General features: G+C 38.6%; 1 long non-coding RNA gene across 2 annotated transcripts; it reads left to right on the plus strand.

The window, feature by feature from the left end:
* Positions 1-1,427: 1,427 nt before the first annotated feature.
* LOC111094595 lies at positions 1,428-10,281 on the plus strand. 2 transcript variants are annotated; one of them, XR_005385543.1, is made up of 4 exons: positions 1,428-1,490; positions 4,503-4,640; positions 7,119-7,233; positions 8,813-10,281. It is a non-coding gene; the product is annotated as an uncharacterized LOC111094595 (long non-coding RNA). The 2 variants fall into 2 exon arrangements; XR_005385542.1 differs by lacking the exon at positions 7,119-7,233.
* Positions 10,282-18,426: the final 8,145 nt, after the last annotated feature.

Raw genomic sequence — 18,426 nt, forward strand, 5'->3', positions numbered from 1 at the left:
GTTGCCAAGTGCTCTTTCTGCATCAGGTAAGATGATTATGTGATTTTTGTTCTTCATTCTGTTAATGTTATGTATCAAGACAACTGTTTTGGGGGGTGCATGGCTGGCTCTGTTGGTGGAATATGAGACTCTTCTTGGTCTTGGGGTTGGGAGTTCAAGCCCCACGATGAGCATGGAGCTTACTTTAAAAAAAATGATTGTTGCTTTGTATGTATTAATGTAATATTCTACAATTCTGCTAATTTTAAAATTATTTGTGCTGCATTTCTATGAATTGCCATGAATTTTCAGCGTACAGAGCCATATTATATGATCTTCAAATAGAAGTATTTTAACTCATCCTTTCTAATCCTTATCCTTCTGATTTTATGCTTCCATCAGATTTATAACCTAAAAGCTCTAGTTCTATAGTGAATGATAATGAAGTGGCCATCCTATCCTGATGTAGACTTCAGAGAAGAGAGTTCAATGTTTTTCTATTAAATAGATGCCAGCTTTCAAGTAAGGTATATATCTTTTTTTATGTTGAGAAAATATTCATTGATTATTTTTATTATGTATTTTTATTGGAAACATGAGTTAAATTTTGCAAATGCTTTTTCAATGTGAAAAAGAACATATGACTTTTCTCACTAGAACTAATAATAAGGTGAAATATATTAATGAACTTCCCAATATTAATCTACCTTGTATTTCTGGTAGAAAGCCTATTTTGTCCTTATACATTGTTTTCTTAATGTGCTGTTGGGCAGTGTTAATATTTATTTTGGACAGCTGTGTCAATATTTATAAGCAAGATTTGTCTGTGAGTTTGAGGAAAATATTTTTTTAAATCAAGTTTTGTTATTAATGATATACTCTTTTTGTCAGAAGAATTTGGACGATTTCCTTCTTTTTCTATGCTTTTGTACAAATAGGACAGGCTGGACTTTGACATTTCCGTAGAATTCCCCTGTGAAATCCTCTTGACCTACTGTTTTTCTGAGATGTGGAAAGTGGGAAGTAACTCTTTGGTAACTTTCTCTATGGCTTCTATAAAAATTGGTCTGTTTGCTTCACCGGAATCAATTTAGCAAAGTATGTTTTCCCAAAAAAATTATCCACTTCTGCATTATATAACTCTCATCTGTCTCAATGCTTTTTCTTTCTTTCCAATTTTTTATCTTGTGTATTTGTGGGTTTTTTTTCTCTGCTACCCCTTTCCCATAAACAATGTTACCTTTCTTAATTAGATCAGCCAGTGATTGCTTATTTTATTTTTATAATCAAATATCTATTGATATGGCTATTTTCCTCTTTTATACTTCATTAATTTCCTTTTTAAATATTTCATTTAATTACTTGAGAGAGAAAGAGAGAGAGCAAGAGAGCATGATCACGAGCTGGTTGGGGGGAGAGGAAGAGGGAGAAGGAGAAATAGGCTCTCCACTGAGCAGGGAACCAGAGACGGGGCTTGATCCAGGACCTTGGGATCTTGACCTGAGATGCAGGTAGATGCTTAACCATCTGAGTTACCCAGGCACCCCTCTACTTGATTAATTTCTGATTTTATTCTTATTTCCTCTCTTTTGCTCTCTTTGTTAACTGAATTATTTTGTTTTTTCAAATGTTGGGATGACATGTTTAATTCACATTTTCATGGTTCACATTTATTGACATATCTATCTAAGGCTATACAATTTTCCTGGTCACTGCTTTAATTGTGTAAAGATACATAGATTCTGACACATAATATTTTAATGATTATTTTTTACAACATGATATTAATTGTATTTCTTTTTTTTTTTTATGTTAGGTTTTTTTTTTTTTTTTTATTGGTGTTCAATTTACTAACATACAGAATAACACCCAGTGCCTGTCACCCATTCACTCCCACCCCCCGCCCTCCTCCCCTTCTACCACCCCTAGTTCGTTTCCCAGAGTTAGCAGTCTTTACGTTCTGTCTCCCTTTCTGATATTTCCCACCCATTTCTTCTCCCTTGGATCTGGGTTCTTTGCATAATAATCAGAGAATTTTTTGTATTATGACTACTTTGTGTGATTTATTGAATTTTTTATTGTGACTCAATATGTGGTAAATTGGTGAATTTCACAAATATCCAATGTGAAATCAGAAATAAGACTTATTCTCTGTTATCAGGGTGCATATAGATCCATCTGATTTATTGTACTGCTTGTGTCCCCTTTATCCTCACTTATTTTTTATCCACTTTACCTTTTTCAGTCTGAGCATGGCATGCCGAAGTCTCTTAATGTTTGCTCTGTCTCTTTGCATTTCCTTTGGTTTCTGTTATAGAAAGGTGGCTGATGTGCAAAAAGTTTCTATCTCATCTTTACTGTGAGTTGTGGCCTTTGCCTTTATAACGTTTTCTTCTTCGTCTTGCTTCGTTTTGTCCTGAACTCTGCTTTGACAGATAGCAAAATCAAAGCTCTGCTCTCACTTTCTTTGCAAAGCCCTACACTTCACTCACTCGATTCTTTATTTGTAGGCTTTCTGCACTACCTCGGTTTAGTCGTATCATTTGTGTACTGCACAGGGTTTGTTTTGTTTTGTGAGCCCGCTTGAAAATATGTTTTTAATATACAAATTAAGCTTATTTACATTTATTAATATGATTTATATGTTTTATTTCAGCTCTTCAATTATTTTACTGTGTTCATTATATAGTTTCACTCTTAAGTGACTTGTACTATGTGATTTCTTCTCTCTTTCCCTCTCTGTCTCTCTTTTAAATTGGGTTTTAGTCTGTGTTTCTTTTGTTGTTTAGGAAGGCTTGTATTCATGACCAAGTTGTTACCTCATACTCCTACCTTTATATCATGGCCAGAGTCTCTTTTTCCCTGCTTAGACTACTCTGCCTGGCAACCTTAAATGATATTCCTTGATTTTCCCAGCCTCTTATTCCTTTCTGCTCTGCTATCCCCACTGATTTTCCCAATTAGTTGTAAATTAAAGTTTGTAAAGTTCATTGTCTTTATGCTATGTTGCAAAGCAGGATATGGGCGATTTTACTTGCTCACTTGTTCATCTGTGTTTTTGTTTTTGAAGCTGCATGGAGGGATTCCAATTCAGGCTGTTGCCATTATCCTATGGACCTGGAAGCTTCTCATAGATTTTTATGAGAATTAAATGAGCTAATCTATGTGAAAGTAAAGATCGCTGATTACCCTTTGGTGGAAAGACTTCAGTAATTTGTTTTCTTGCATTTAGAGTTAACACATTTTTTTTTCTAACTACTGTCCATTAACCCTTTTATGTGAAGTATTTTGCCACCTTTGGCTTCCTAACATGCCTTCTGCTTTGGTATGTAAGAACTTTCTGATTTGATAGGAAGGTAGAGGAGATTGTGGACAGGTAACATGTCAGTGGGCTTCCCTGAGGAAAGCAGGAAGAAATGATGGATCGGGAAGAGAAAGCAGCAAACAGGAGGAGAAAGTGATGAGAAAGATATAGAGGCGAAATAAATTGTTAAATTGTTAGTTCTCTTGTATTTTACTAGATTTGTCCCAGGCTATAGACAAGGCTGAGAATAGTCCAATGGTGTTCAATGCACCAGCCGGCCCAGATTAAAAATGAGAACATCAGAGATCCTTTTGAGTAATAGCTATAATTAGTTAAATTTTTCTTTGAAGAAAGTATTGCACTTGGACACAAAGGAACAACAATACATGACATCTAGTCGATGAACTTAAAATATTTGAGACGATAAGCACTACTTTAACATTATGTTCACAAAAGAACCCAAGGACCTTGAATTTTTACCATCTTCATTTTCAACATGAGAAAAAAAAAACTAAGATTCAGATTCAGGGAGGCTGAGAAAATGGTTGAAAGTCACATAATTACAAAGGGACAGAGAGGTGACTTGATTTAAAGATTCCCTTATTCAAATCCCACCCACTATAATATAAGGTGAAAAGGGGCAAGAAAAGTGGCCAAATAGACGTGTTCCAAGTGCCTAGAGAATGAGGAAGTTATTTGTGGTCAGAATGGTCTGGGAAGATATTTCAGAAAACGTTGGATTTGTAGCTTCTCCTCCATGCAGAATGGCATCTGTGTCTGTAATTCCTGTGGACCCCACTGAGGCCTGGGCAGACCAGCTGTGGAAAGGGTACTTAGCCACTCCTTTGCTCTGTGATCCAATTGGAAGCAGCTTTTCCTTTTTAAAAAAGTAACCCTGATTTTGCACAGAGACCTTCAGGCAGGAGCTTCTTTTTACAGAGGTTGTAATTAATGTAATCATGGGTCCTGAGAGAGAGCTTGACTGAGAGTATAGGAATGAGGTAACAAGATACGGATTTTCTGATCAGAAGGGCTGGTGTGTGAATTCATTTGGAGGAACAAAGAAGGTGAATGCATTGGTTCTTTGAGGCCAACAAGGTATGAAGTGGTCTTGCAATGATCTATAAGCCTGTATCTATTATGAGAACAGGACATTTATAAATATCAGAGCAACAGGATATGGAAGTGGTTCTAATGGAATTGGATATGCTATTGACAGGACCTGGCTCTGGAAATGTCTCTTCAACTCCCTGGAGGTGATATTTCTATTAAGCTCCTATTTAAGATTGAGAATAAGAGAACAAAACCAAGAAATGACAAAGAAAAAAGTGGTCAACCCAAAGCCAAGCAGACCAAGGTAATCTCCATTGCTATATCCAGGTATGAGAAAATATCACAGAATATTAGAACAGGAAGGCCTCAGGAAAATGGCTCTCATTTTCATTTTATAGACAAGGAAACAGAATTTTCCCTGTTCGACCTTGGCCCCACTCTGCCCAAATAAATTGGAACTCCTGGCCTGGTGACAGAATTGAAACCAGTTTCCAAAGCTATTAAAGCTGTCCTTTCCAGGATAGCTCTTTGTAGATGATCCCAGAGTAGAAGGTGGGTGATGGAGAGGGAAAGCACAGAGTATCAGAAATGCCTACATTTGAATCTCACCTTTATTAGCTATTTTAAGCTAGATGGCTATGGGAAAAATCTGTTATACACCTCGAGCATCAGTTTTTCATCCATAACATCTCGATGGTAATCCTTACCTTGTAGAAAAAGCTAAGCAGAAAGAGTCATTAGGTTTTTCTAGAAAAAGTTACAGAAAAACTGTATTTCAATCTGTGCATCAAAGACTGGTTGATGCGTTTAGAAAGGAGAGCAGTAGAAAATAGACATATCAGACAGAGGAAATGCAGAAGCAAAGTCATGACCAAGAAAATCCAAGGCCTTAAGAGAGATAGTAGGACCCCATGGTTGAGATTTTTGTGCCAGAGTAAGATTAGACTTCATCTGGTAGTGGTAGTCGTCATAATTAGCAGCATTTACTGAATGCATGTTTTAAGAATCTTACATTTATTGTCACATTTAATCCTTGCCATAACATTGTCAGGTAGCTATTCTGGTCCTCATGGTACAGATGAGAAAACTGAGACACAGAAAGGGAAGGTTATTCGTCCAAGGTCACATAAAGAGCAAGTGCAGAACCAGAGCTGCAACACACAATGAGAAGCAAGCAAAAGATGCTCCAGCAAGGTGTAGAAGAGTCAGTTGTGTTGCATGTATGTGTGTGCATGCATGCATGTGTGTTTACCAAGTATGGTGCTTTGTTCGGTGTCCATGTATGCCTATATTTACACAATAAACTGAGACAGAAGTCAAACACTGTCAAAATTATCAGCACCAGAATAAAATGATTAAGTGCATATTTTTCACTGGTGAATGCCGTCCCTTCCATGTTAATCTCCGGTCAGCATCAAAGAAACACAGCCAGAAACCTATTTTATTTTCTTGAGGAAAACATCTAAATGTCACAGTTATCAGAGTTATAGCACGCCGTCATTGAAAATAACACTTCTGAAAAAAGCAAGCGAAGACTTAAAGAAATGTCTCTTACATTATGTAAATGTAAAATATACAAAATGGTATGTAGAGTCTACAGAGTGCTGGACCAATAGTCCTTCTCAAAACTGTCAAGGTCATCAAAAACAGGAAAAGTCTGAGAAAATGTCACAGTCAAGAGGAGCCTAAGGAGACATGACAAGTAGATATACTGTGAGGTCTTGTATGACATCTCAGGACAGAAAATGGCATCAAATAAAAGAACATACAATTACTTCTATGCAAACTCCTCAGCATCTGAAAGCCCCGAGTTTTCATACAATCCCTACTTAAAATGCTCTAGTTTTTAAATGCCCTTGTCAAAGTCTTTCAGAAAAAAATTGGTGGTCTATGAAAAAAGATGTGCTGAATGGTTTTGATTTTCTGTTACATTTTAATGTAGAATCAGCCCCCCCCTCCAGTGCTGTACACCGTTGGTAGACAAAGCACATGTTTGAAACACTGGCTACATAGGGCACAAAGCTATTTCTTTGAAAGAAGATGATATTTGGTATTTTTCTAACTTTTTAGAAAAAGTGCTATTTAGATCTGGACTTAAGTTTGGACCATAGGGAACTGCCAGTATTTGACTGCTTTTGATCTTAAAAAGACAACTATAACTTCATATGGTTTCATCCAGTGCCTTTAAAGAATGGACGGCCTGGTGTTTGTGTTGTTTGGGATATCTGGCTCTGCAGCCAACCCAGAGGCTCCTAGTGAGCAGGCTCTTAATCTGAGTGGCCAGCCCTGTGGAACTATCTACATCCCTGTTTCCACTCCTTCTTCCATCCCACTCAATCCCACCTCCCACCCCAAAATCAGCATCTAACTCTGGCAATGTCTGGGGTCCAAAAGGTGCTTGTTGACAACATCTAACTCATCTAGAATCTAAGACAAGGCAAAACAGGTTTTGTGGAAAATTTTTTGAAAATTAGGAAAATCTCCAACCTTGGTGGACTCCCTAGAACCTAGTTTTTGTTGAAGGACCAGGTTCTGAGACTTGGTGTGACATTTCCTGAGTGAGCTGCAAGTTTCAGTAGAAAGTCAGAAAAGAGTGCGAATGAGGGTCTGGAAAAAATATTTGGTTTGTTAAAAGGCTCCCGCGCCCCACAGTTGACCTACATTGCAGAGTCCTTAGTAATAAGGCAGTATTTTATCCCAGCTTCCTCTCTCTCTCCCTCCCTCTCCCTTCCAAATCCTAATTTCTTTCTTTCTTTCTTTTTTTTTTTTTTTCCTGGAGTAGCAGCCACAGAGCATGGGGTGAAAAGTCGCTGGAAGGACAAGTTGACAGATAGCATTTGGGTCGCTGGGTCACTGGAAGGCGTCGTGATCTGGGCTCAGACAGAGCGATTTCCTCGGTGATTTTAATCTTTCGTCTGTTCACACGTCATGCCACCTGGACATAATGCAGAGAAATCTGGAGGTTTAACAAACCTTTCCTCATGCCCCAAAAGCTCTCTTGGAAAAAAAAAAAAGAAAGAAAGAAAAGCGAGGGAGAAAGTGAAAGGAAAGAGAGAGTTAACCCTGTCCCTGCCTTCCCCTTCTGAGGTACAAAATCCAAGAGAGGGACAGGCCTGGCTGGCAATTAATAAGCTCAGGGCTTTTTGTGAGCAAGGAGGGCCTCGTCTTTATGGAGACTGTAAATAATATAACAAGCTGCCCCTTTTACTGCCTTAGACACATATAAGTGGCAGTTTTATCCTTTTTCGTTGACCCTCTGTTCAGGTTTTGATTTACTTTCAAATCTCTTGTCGTAGATTCTTGGAAAACATTTATTTTGGTGGTGGGGGTGGGGTGCAAGCTGTGGGAGAAAGGATGTAGAGACAGAGGGCTATCCATGAAGGGAGATATTAATATCTGTCCCGTGACTGTGGCCAGACAGTCTGCTTTTCTTATTTCCCCATAAGGTTCTGAGCTATTTCTGACCAAGGGTGTTAAAGCTTAGAATTAATGGGTTTCAGCAAAGTAGATGCCAGCGTTCCAGAGAAATGCTTCTGCTTAACTTGTTAGAGATATGTCTCAGATCATGCTTGATAAAGCAGGAGAGTGGGGAGAGAAAAGGCAGCCACAGGATGGCCAAGAAGGTCCTTCAGGTTTCCTCCATCTGGACAAACAGTTGGAAGCAAGAAAGTCTCCAGCCCCTGACCCGTGTTCCCCCAGAATGCATGTCATACTACTGGTAAAGCACTTATCAAACTTTATCATGGTTATCAGCTTAAATGTCAGCAGTTGACTATAAACTCCACACGGGCAGTGACTTTATCCTTTGCATCTCCCAAAGTGCCTGAAATATAGTGGGGGGAGGGGTCTTAAATATTGGCTTGTTTATTTATCAAATGTTGTCTGAGTGCCTATTGTCATCAGGTCAAGAGCCAGCCGATGAGGATACAATGAGGAATAAGTTAGGGCCCTGATCCTCAAGTTGTTTATAGTCTTACGAAGAGATAGATATACACAAATAACACACGTACTAACATATTATAGATGTTGTCTGGGTGTGCGGAAATCTGTGAGGGAATTAAGTAGGGGTCCACTCTACTGAGGAGAGGTAGAAAGGATCAAGAAAGATGTCATGAATGAAAGAAACATTTTCAGAAGAGGTATAAGCTGAGAGCCACATAGGCCAGTTGAGTTGCTATCTCAATGGCCTTTGGGAGAAAAACGGGTCTGGAGGGGAGAGCAAGCAGAAGCATTAAAATGTAAGAGGGAGGTGATGTCCCAGAACTCAGGGACCCCCAAGATGCAGGGCCAGAAGGAAAGTGGATGATGATGTCCAGGTTTCTGGCACTAATGGTTGGGTAATTAATAGCACAGTTCACTCGCATAGGGCAAAGGAAAGAAAGGAAGGAGGTCATGATACCAGTCACCTAGAGGCCATAATATTAGGGCAGTGCTTACTAATCCCAGTAACCAACTGAACTGTGTTTGTTTACCCAGATTATCCCAGTTGCCTTGGCTTCAAGTATATACAGCTTGTCCTGTTGCCACGAACCTTGGAACACCACCACTCACCTGTGCCAAAGTACAATGGAAACATCATAGGCAGGGAGTTTGGAAACCTGGATTGAGGTTTTGCTCTGAAACTATCTGAGTCCCAATTTACTCCCTTTTACACTGGAGATGAAAGCTGCTTCCTGCCCACCTCATTAGCTTGCTGTGAGTGTTGAATGAGATTATGCATCTGAAAGCTACACAAACATAAGAAAGGAAATATGAAAGATCCACAAGCCCTCTGACCCCCAAGAATTTGGAGCAGCACCAAATTTTGGGGGCAGTGACAGAAAGCTAATGAAAATTAAAGTCACCCACTGCCTCCAAGTCAGCAGACCTGACTCATGAAGATGAAACTTCTCTCAAGAGGATATTTGCCAAGTGATACTGCTCATAGGAAAGTATTCCATCCAATCCGCCCAGCATGGACTCCAGATTACTGAGCTTTTGGGAGGTTCATTTATCAGAGGAAATTGCAACTGGTTTCTTGGTCTAGTGACCCTAACTTGTACAGGTGGCAGCCTTCAATCTTGGCCGAATTCCAGCTGGGATAATTCCATTTGGTTCCCCATCCAATGAGGAGCTCCTAGCTTCCAATTAGTTCCTGGCTTCCACTTCATTGGGAGCATCGTCCTTCCCTTCCTGTCTTGGAAATTGCCACTAGCAGGAGAATATATGACTACATTTTTGCATGTGCAGAGTGGATTTTCCCCGTTTCCTAATGAGGACATTTTTCTTGTGAGACCAACTTCCAAGTAGCTTATTCTTAGAAGCTAGCCCCAAGACCTTTTCTCGCTAACCAGGTAATTTAGAGAATGATAGACCATTATAGCTGTTTGGAAAGCCATGGTCACTGACAAAGGATTACTAGTGGCTGAGCAGGTATAGAGGTGTGAAGTGACTGGTGGGTTTAAGACAAGTGAAAAGAATAAAGGCTAGAGTGTGCATTGCACATCTAAACTCACCCATCTTTCTAGGAAGTAAAACATTGCTCCAGGAGTTCCTTATTCTCCACAACCCTGCTAGCACCTGTTATCTCTTGTCTTTTGATGATAGCCATTTTAACCAGTGTGAGGTGATATCTCATTGTGGTTTTGATTTGCATTTCTCGGATGACCAGTGGTGGTGAACATGTTTTTGTGTACCTGTTGGCCATTTGTATGTCTATTTTGGAAAGGTATCTATTCAGATCCTCTGCCCATTTTTTTAATCAGATTTTTTTTCTTATGCTACTGAGTTATAGAAGTTTTTCCTACATTTTGGATGTTAACTCCTAATCATATAGATGGTGTGCAAATATTTCCTCCCATTCTGCAGATTGCCTTTTCATTTTGGGATTTTTTTTTTCTTTTGCTATGCTGGAGTTTCCTCAAAAATGTATAAATAGAACTACCATAAGATTCAGCAATCTTACTTCTGAGTATATATTCAAAGGAAATGAAATCAGGTTCTCAAAGAAATATCTACACTCCCATGTTTATTGCAACATTTTTCAATTTATAATAGCCAAGATATGGAAAAAATGAAGTGTCTGTCTGGATAAATGGATAAAGATGTGTTGTGTGTAAGTCTCTCTGTATGTGTGATGGAATATTATTTAGCCATGATAAAGAAGGAACTCTTGCCATTTGCCCTTTCTTGAGGGCATTATGCTAAGTGAAATAAGTCAGACAAAGGAAGACAAATACTGTATAATCTCACATATATGTGGAGTCTGAAAAGGCCAAAATCATAGAAACAGAGAGCAGAATAGTGTTCACCAGAGGTTGGGGGAGTGGGGGAAATCAGGAGATATAGGGCAAAGGGTACACACTTCCAGTTACAAGAAAAATAAATTCTGGGGATCCAATGTACGGCATGGTGACCATAGCTAACAACACTGTATTATATACTTGAAAGTTACTAAGGGAGTAGATCTTAAATTTCTCATCTTCCAAAAAAAAAAAAAAAGAAAGAAAGAAAGAAAGAAAGAAAGAAAGAAAGAAAGAAAGAAAGAAAGAAAGAAAGAAAGAAATTATGTGAAGTGATGAAGGTGTTAACTAACCCTATTATGGTAATCACTTCACTATATATATGTATATCAAATCATGTTACACTCCTAAAACTTATAAAATGTTACATGTCAATTATATCTCCAAAAAAAGCTGAAAAAAAGGTAAAACATTGTATAGTCTAAATAAAACTCATTTGTGAACCTAATTTGGTTTGTAGGTAACCAGTCTGCAATCCTTAATCTAACTCTTAAAATTTACTGAAGATTTAACTAAACCAAAAATAAAGAAAGAACTGAAGCATAAAGAGGTCCAATTCATAGAACCAGGTGAAAGTGAATTTGAATTATTGTCTGGCTTTCTGCCTCTCAGGGCAAGGCTGTTCTATTCCTGGTTGTGTTGTGCTCTCTTCTGACCTTTAGAAAGTTGCACTGCTCTATCGTGGTTTCTTTGCTTTCCAAACATTCTCTCTCATCCCTATGCCAGCAATAGGTACTTAGGGTTCAGAAGAAGGAACACTGGGATTTTGAATCAAAATATTTGGGTCCAATCCTGATTCGACCCCATAGCAGCAGGTCAATGTAGATCAGCTTCCTGATTTTCACAAGTTTAGTCACAGTGAGTACTGGAGATTGCTCACTTAACTCACTCAGTTTAAAATTTTAATGGCTTCAAAATTTTAAAAATTGCCGTTAAAATACTTGTGCTGTAAGCCCATTCTAGGATACTATTTATGGGAAGATTAAAGTCACCATCTACACTAATTAAACTGTTAACATTTCTGTCACTGAGATCCCTCCCACCAAAAATGCCATCCATTATGCAATAGGCATCCATTGGAAAACCAGATTCTCAAAAATCGGATTAGCCACCATTAGAATCATTTTAGAAACATTAACAGTCTAAACAATTGTTTAAGGGCATTGGGTTTAGACAGATTTAGGATTAAAAACTCACCTTATTGTTTAAAATCTTTGTGACATTAAATAATAACCAAGGCTTAGTTTGTCCATCTTTAATATGGAAAAATAGCAACCATTTCATCAGCATAAAATTAAACAAGGGTGCGGGCAATGCACCTAGCACAAGGTAAATGTTTAAGTAATAGCAATTTATATTCTATATTCAGGTACCTCCATTAACCCTCTTCTTCTCTAGCAAAGTCCTATATGATCGAAACTAGGCTTACTCTAGAGATTATAACTTCTTCATTCATGGAAGGGTTTCATAAACATTTTTTTCCCTAGCTGAAAAAGTCTGGAAAACTGAAAAATGTGACATAATTTGAGAAGTAGCATTTGGTTGCTTAACATGGTTTTGACTGTAATAAATACATTTCCTTAAAGTGTCTCAGTAGGACTGTTCCCCAGGTGGCCACTTCACTAAAACAACATATTAGAGAAGAATAACAAATGTATCATTTTTAGGGGTTAGAACTCATTATGGGCTTTTGGTTTTCAGAGATATTTATGTTCCAAATGAATGACAGGTGACAAAATCTCCTGCCATACTCTCTCACCATCTTCTCACAGAGGAAAAAGTTTGAGCAATGGCTTTGTACTCATAATCTAGCCTTCAGAGAAGTCTCCAAAGGATTTCTTCTTTGAGTATATAAAGACTTGGTTCAAGGTGATCCTTTTGATTAGAGATTGATTAAGCTTAACCAAGTGATAGCATGGGGGTTGGGTCAGAATCAAATAAGAAAGAGATGTTGGGTAGGAGAAAAGGGTATTTTCCTTTTGCCCCAACCCTTGAGACCTCCTGAAATTCTTCAACTTATGGTGAAGTAGCATGTTTGGCCTCTTAAAACTTGTGGCACACTTATATGGGGACCCAGTCCACTGTGTTTTTGGATTTCAAAAAAAAAGCTTCTTGTTCAAGATGTGTTCCCTGATTGAGTTCAAACCAAAATGAGAAATACCAGGCAATAATATCATATTTTCAAGAATTGGAACAACTCCTGATAGATGTAGAATCAAATAACTTTGTAACATGTAACTTTTTCCAAAAGTAGGAATTGGCAAACTCTGGCTCATGAGCCAAATCTGGCCTACTGTCTCTTTTCCTAAAGAAGATTTTATTAGAAAAGAGCCATACTCATTCACTTACACATTGTCTCTGGCTGCTTTCTTCCTAGAATAGCAAAATGGAGGGACCATATGACCCTCAAAACCTAAAACATTAACTTTCTGGTCCTTTACAGAAGAAGTCTGCTGACTGCTAAGCTAAAACCACACAACTAACTAGTAGTAGAGGCAGGATTAGAATAAAGGTCTGAATCTTGATCTAGTGGCCTATTTCTTGCATCACACCAGAAGGGACAGACATATTGTAAAGATGAAAAAGGCAACCGATGTAAATTCTTGGGACTTCCAAATAAGAGGAAAAATGACTGACTCTGTGAGATATTTCTATTATTTTTGCTGCTGCCCAAATCAATATCAGGAGACCCTTCTACATCTGCCCATCTAAAACTGGACTTTAATCGAGGTCAACAACCGGAGATGAACTCTAGTAGTTTACTGGAGTCCTCCACCAACCTGCGTATCTGCTTATCCCAAATACCTGTCAATCTGCTCATCAGACATGTTGTTGTCACATGTCCTCTTTCTGTGCCTTTTTAAAAAAAATCCCCGTTTAAGGCTCATTCAGCATCCTAATAAGGATTTCATGAAGATTAAGCAGCAAGGGCATTTAAAGAACAAATCCCACCCGACAAACTTCATAGCCTTTTACAACATAAATTTCAAATTAGCAGATGAAAGAAAGGCAAGAGATCTTATATCTCTGCCTTTCAGCAAAACACTTGCGACAGGATCTCTCACAAAATGTGAGTGGCAAAGCTATTTTATATCAGCCTTTGCCAATTCAAATGGGCTTGAATGTTTCCATGTAGACCAAAGAAAGAGCTATGATAAATGGCAAGGCGAGGAGTCTGAGTGAGGACGAAGCACCTCTAAGTTTATCAAGTAATGTCATAAATGACCTTGAATTGATGGCACTAAGGTCATCAAATCAAAGCAAATATGTGGATGGTACTCAAATCTATAATAAAACCTCAAGAAAGTTCAGGCAAACAAGAAAAAGAAATTAAATAAAAGCCAAATGACAATGCAAATATATGAAGGCCAAGTTTCACCACTGAAGCAGCTCTTCCAAGTTTCAGAGTCCCAGGAAGAACTGAACACCAAAAATATTGAATTGGAAGTTAAAGTTACTACTACTGAATATAAAACTTTGGGTGCAGCTCATCCTTCTCCCAGTTTTGAAGCTGAAGAACTGGAACATGGCAGACTGGCAGCTAAACAATAAAAGAGTCACTGATTCATTTATTCATATATTCATGTATTCATTCATCATTCATTCAAAAAGTATTTACTGGATACCTGCCATGTGCTCGTCACCATTATAAGTACTGAGGTTACAGTAGCAAAGAAACAGGCACAGATCCTACATTCATGGCCTCAAAACGTTCTCTCTCTCTCTCTCTCTCACACACACACACACACACACACTTCTCTTTTCCTCTCTCTCTCTCACTCTCACTCTCTCACATACACACATACTTCTCTCTCTCTGTCTCATATACACACACCTCCATCTCTCTCACACACACACCTCTCTCTGTCTCATATACACACACATCTCTCTCACACACACACACACTTCTGTCTGTCACACACACACACACACACACACACACACACACACACACACACGTCAGGAGACCATAAGCATCAAGGGGTAAAGTGGAATAACATGATACAGAATAATGGAGGCATGGGGAACAGAATTACTTTAGACAGAAGATGAGGGAAGGCCTTTCAATGACATGGCATTTGAATAGTGGAAGGATGTTCCACGCAGAAGAAACAGAAAGTGCAGAGGTCCTGAAATGAGAGTATACTTGACATTTGGGGAACAGAAAGCAAAGTGTAGGGGGAACAAAAGGAAAAATCCTGAGAGCTGAGATCAGAGAAGCAGACAGATGCAAAGTAAATACTGTCCTGTAGGTTTTGGTAGGGATTTCTGCTTTATTTTTATTTTTTTAAATTTTTTTTCTGCTTTATTTTTATTGAGAAAAGGAGACATTTTAAGTTAGGTACTAATACCATAAAAAGATTACTCTGGTTGAGTTCACTGCAAGGATGCAGATAGAAGGAGGAAGACCAGCTTAGAAGTTACTGTAATATTCCAAGTGAGAGCTGATGGTGGTTTAGATTTGGCTTAACAAGCAGTAGACACGATTTAAAAAAAAAAAAATGGTTGGTTTGTGGTTGGTCTATGGATTTCTTTTGAAGGTGGATCCAGTAGGATTTATCACTGGTTTGGATGTGGGAATTAAAAGAAAGAATTAAAAAAAAATTTTAAAAAAAATTAAAAAAAAAAATAAAAGAAAGAATTACAAATGCCTCCGAGGATTTTGCCCTGAGCAAAATTTGAAGAGGCCAAAATCAAGAGTTCAGTTTCTGCAAATTCAGTGAGTCACGGGAGAGCACACAGCACCCTTCCTCATAGCTGATCCACCTCATGACCCTAAGAGATCCTTGTGAATTGAAGGTCATGCCATGATAACCAACCTTAACAAGCAACTAGAGGAAAAACAGTTAAGAATGCAAAGAGAAAATAAGAAAGCCACAAAGCAGAAATAAAATTGCCTCTAGCAATAAGATGCCAAAAGTTAAATTTGTTGAGAAAATTAATGAAAAATAGCAGAGAGCTATTTTGTCTTGGTGGCATTATACTTGGAAACGGATCTTAGTGTGGGCAAGTCAAGCTAGGAAAAAGAAAAACAAAAGGAGGATTAGAGTAGAAGATGTTAATTTACGTGCTGCAATTAGAAAGTAGAGTGACGTGTGAGTGAGAATCTATTGTTCTCACATTCAGAACAAAGATAGTAAAATAAACAGTCTTCAACTGTATGGTGTCGGGATTAGTTGGTTACCTTCAAAACTTCTTTTCTTTCTTTTCTTTTCTTCTTTTCTTTTCTTTTCTTTTTTTCTTTTCTTTTCTTTTCTTTTTTCTTTCTTTCTTTTCTTTTTTCTTTTCCTTTCTTTTCTCTTCTTTTCTTTTCTTTCTTTTCTTTTCTTTTCTTTTCTTTTTTGAAGCTCTAGCTTCTCTGCTAAAAGCAGGTCTGGACTAGATAACCTTTTATAATGTTTCCAACTTCAACATTTTTATAAATTCTGGATGACAGCCACTCCCACACTAACATCTTCCCCTCACAGAATGAGTCTCTCCTGCAGGAAGATGCATGTACATAGAGGAAGAGGAACATCTTCAAAGCATTCAGATAGGAAGAAGGGAATGATATCAACAAAAACTAAGTCTAGGTAAATGAGATTAGATCCACCCTCCCTACCGAAAGAGGTCACAAAAACTCTTCTTTCAACGTTAGAGTCCTCTTACCCTATGAGTTCAAAACTCATATATTGTTTTCTCCCAAAGTTTTTTCTTGGATTTCCAATAAGAGACATCAGCCATGTACTGTAAGATCTGATTGCTTCTGACCCTCAATCTTCCACTCTACATCCAACCATTAAAGACAAGTTTTCTCAACCTTACCATTATTTGAGCCAAATAATCCTCTGTTATGGAGTGAGGAGGTGTGCTGTGTTCTATAGAATGTTTGGTGGCATTTCTAGCTTCTACTCACTAGATTCTAGTAGCAACACCCTTTTCATCCTCTCCAGTTGTGATGACTCAGAAACATTGCCAAAGTCCCTGGGTAGACAAAATTGTCTCCAGAGGAGAACCACTGATCTAAGACAAACAGGCCCAATGGATTCCATTTCCTTGCTTGAATGAAATGTCACCCTGGGCATCATGCCCTCTGACCACTGCTCATCAAAGTAGTTTATAGATAACAATATTTGCTGGTGATACAAATTCCCATCCATACAATTAAGGGAGACATGGTTTATTTGTGTATTAGCATATCCAGCTGCTTGTTTGCCTTTGCTTGATATTTCAGTCCAAGTACAGCGCTTTGGCATAAATAATACCCAGTCAGCTGAAGGCTGAACGATATTGTAAATATCCAAGTCCTAAACTACTGTGTTTTTTTTTTTCCAAGTATACTCTATACAAACTCTCTTAGCTTGAAAAGGAAGGGAAAAAACCCAACCCCAATGCCATTACTTAAATAGGCCCATTAAAAATGAGCTGTGAGTGAAATACGGCTTTATTAAACAGATGACATTACATCAGGAATGATGAATCATAAAGTTTCTTTTCAGTATTACAATGGTATACGACCTTTTAAACTTTAATCATTCACCTCATATTCTGAACTACCGTCAGGTGTGCAGGCTTCTTGCTGATTACATTAACATGAGGCAGCTGGGGAGCTGTTGGCATCAAATCTCGACAGGCTTTTACTAGCATGGCTCAGCGACACACAGCCAGAGCTGGGGCAGCCCCAGGCCTGTCTGGAAAGGGAGGTATAGCCTCTCTCTACTGCCAAGGGCCCAGGAGGGATGTGGAAAGAATTCTCTCAACTTGCATATCATGTACTCCCAGAAGGTGGCAGGGCATCTGGCACATAGTAGGGACTCTAGCAGTGTCCATTGAACAAATCTTAAAGTTCAAGATACTGGAATAATCTGTTACATCTGGACAGGGCTTCCAGTTTACAAAGAACATAATTCAGTCTTCACAGGAACCTGGTGAAGAAGGCCAAAGGCAGTAAACGGCAGAGCTAGACTCTAGTGTTTGCGTTCTTTCCACAACTTTCCACAGTGGATACAGGATGATATTGTGCTATTGCTGATAGCACAGGCTTGGCTTCTATCTCATCTCTTCTATACACTCATGTGTTGTACAGCCCATGTGCCCGTTCACAAGGCACTTAAACTCCACAAGCCCCGGGGTCCTCAAAGGTCAGTGGCAAGAACCATTTGAGATGATGCATGTGAAAAGCTCGCCATGATGGATGGGACATGGTGAGTGTTCAACAAATGTTATTTATGATTATTAACATCTTCATTTTTTTTTATAAAATCCTATAGGGAAACAGAAAACTGGCATCACAGAACCCTTACAGGAAAAACAGGATGTGACATCACAGGGGCCTCCCTGACTATCGCCCCTAGACATAGATTGAACCCTAAGTCACCTCCACTTACCTTTCTCTTTGACTCTTCTTTCTAGTTGTTGGGACACAGAGTAAAGGACAACTTACCACTTGCTCCCTACAACCTGGCATCAAAAATATCCCAGGAGGCTCTGGCATCTCTTCAATATAGTTATGTCCAGAGGTAGAGAAAAAAACGACTATTTGCTCTCAGAGGCCTCTTTGGTTAATAGCAAATAAACTTTCCCCAGAGCCACACCCCCCCATACATATTTTTCTTATCCTGTTGGCTAGATCTAGGGTCTGTAACTACTCCCAAACTCATTATTGCCAGAGAGAGAATGCAATTACCATGGTTGGCTTAGAGCAATTATGAATCACCTCCTTGAACTTGGGGAGTCCCTGCGTTTTTATGTACATGGTCATTTAACACCTGAACAAAACGGAGGTTCTGTTTGTAAAGAAGAATGTGACTGGGAATGGCTGTTGCGGAG

This window comes from Canis lupus, chromosome 38, assembly GCF_011100685.1.
Source record: "Canis lupus familiaris isolate Mischka breed German Shepherd chromosome 38, alternate assembly UU_Cfam_GSD_1.0, whole genome shotgun sequence".
In the NCBI taxonomy this organism is placed as follows: Eukaryota; Metazoa; Chordata; class Mammalia; order Carnivora; family Canidae; genus Canis; species Canis lupus.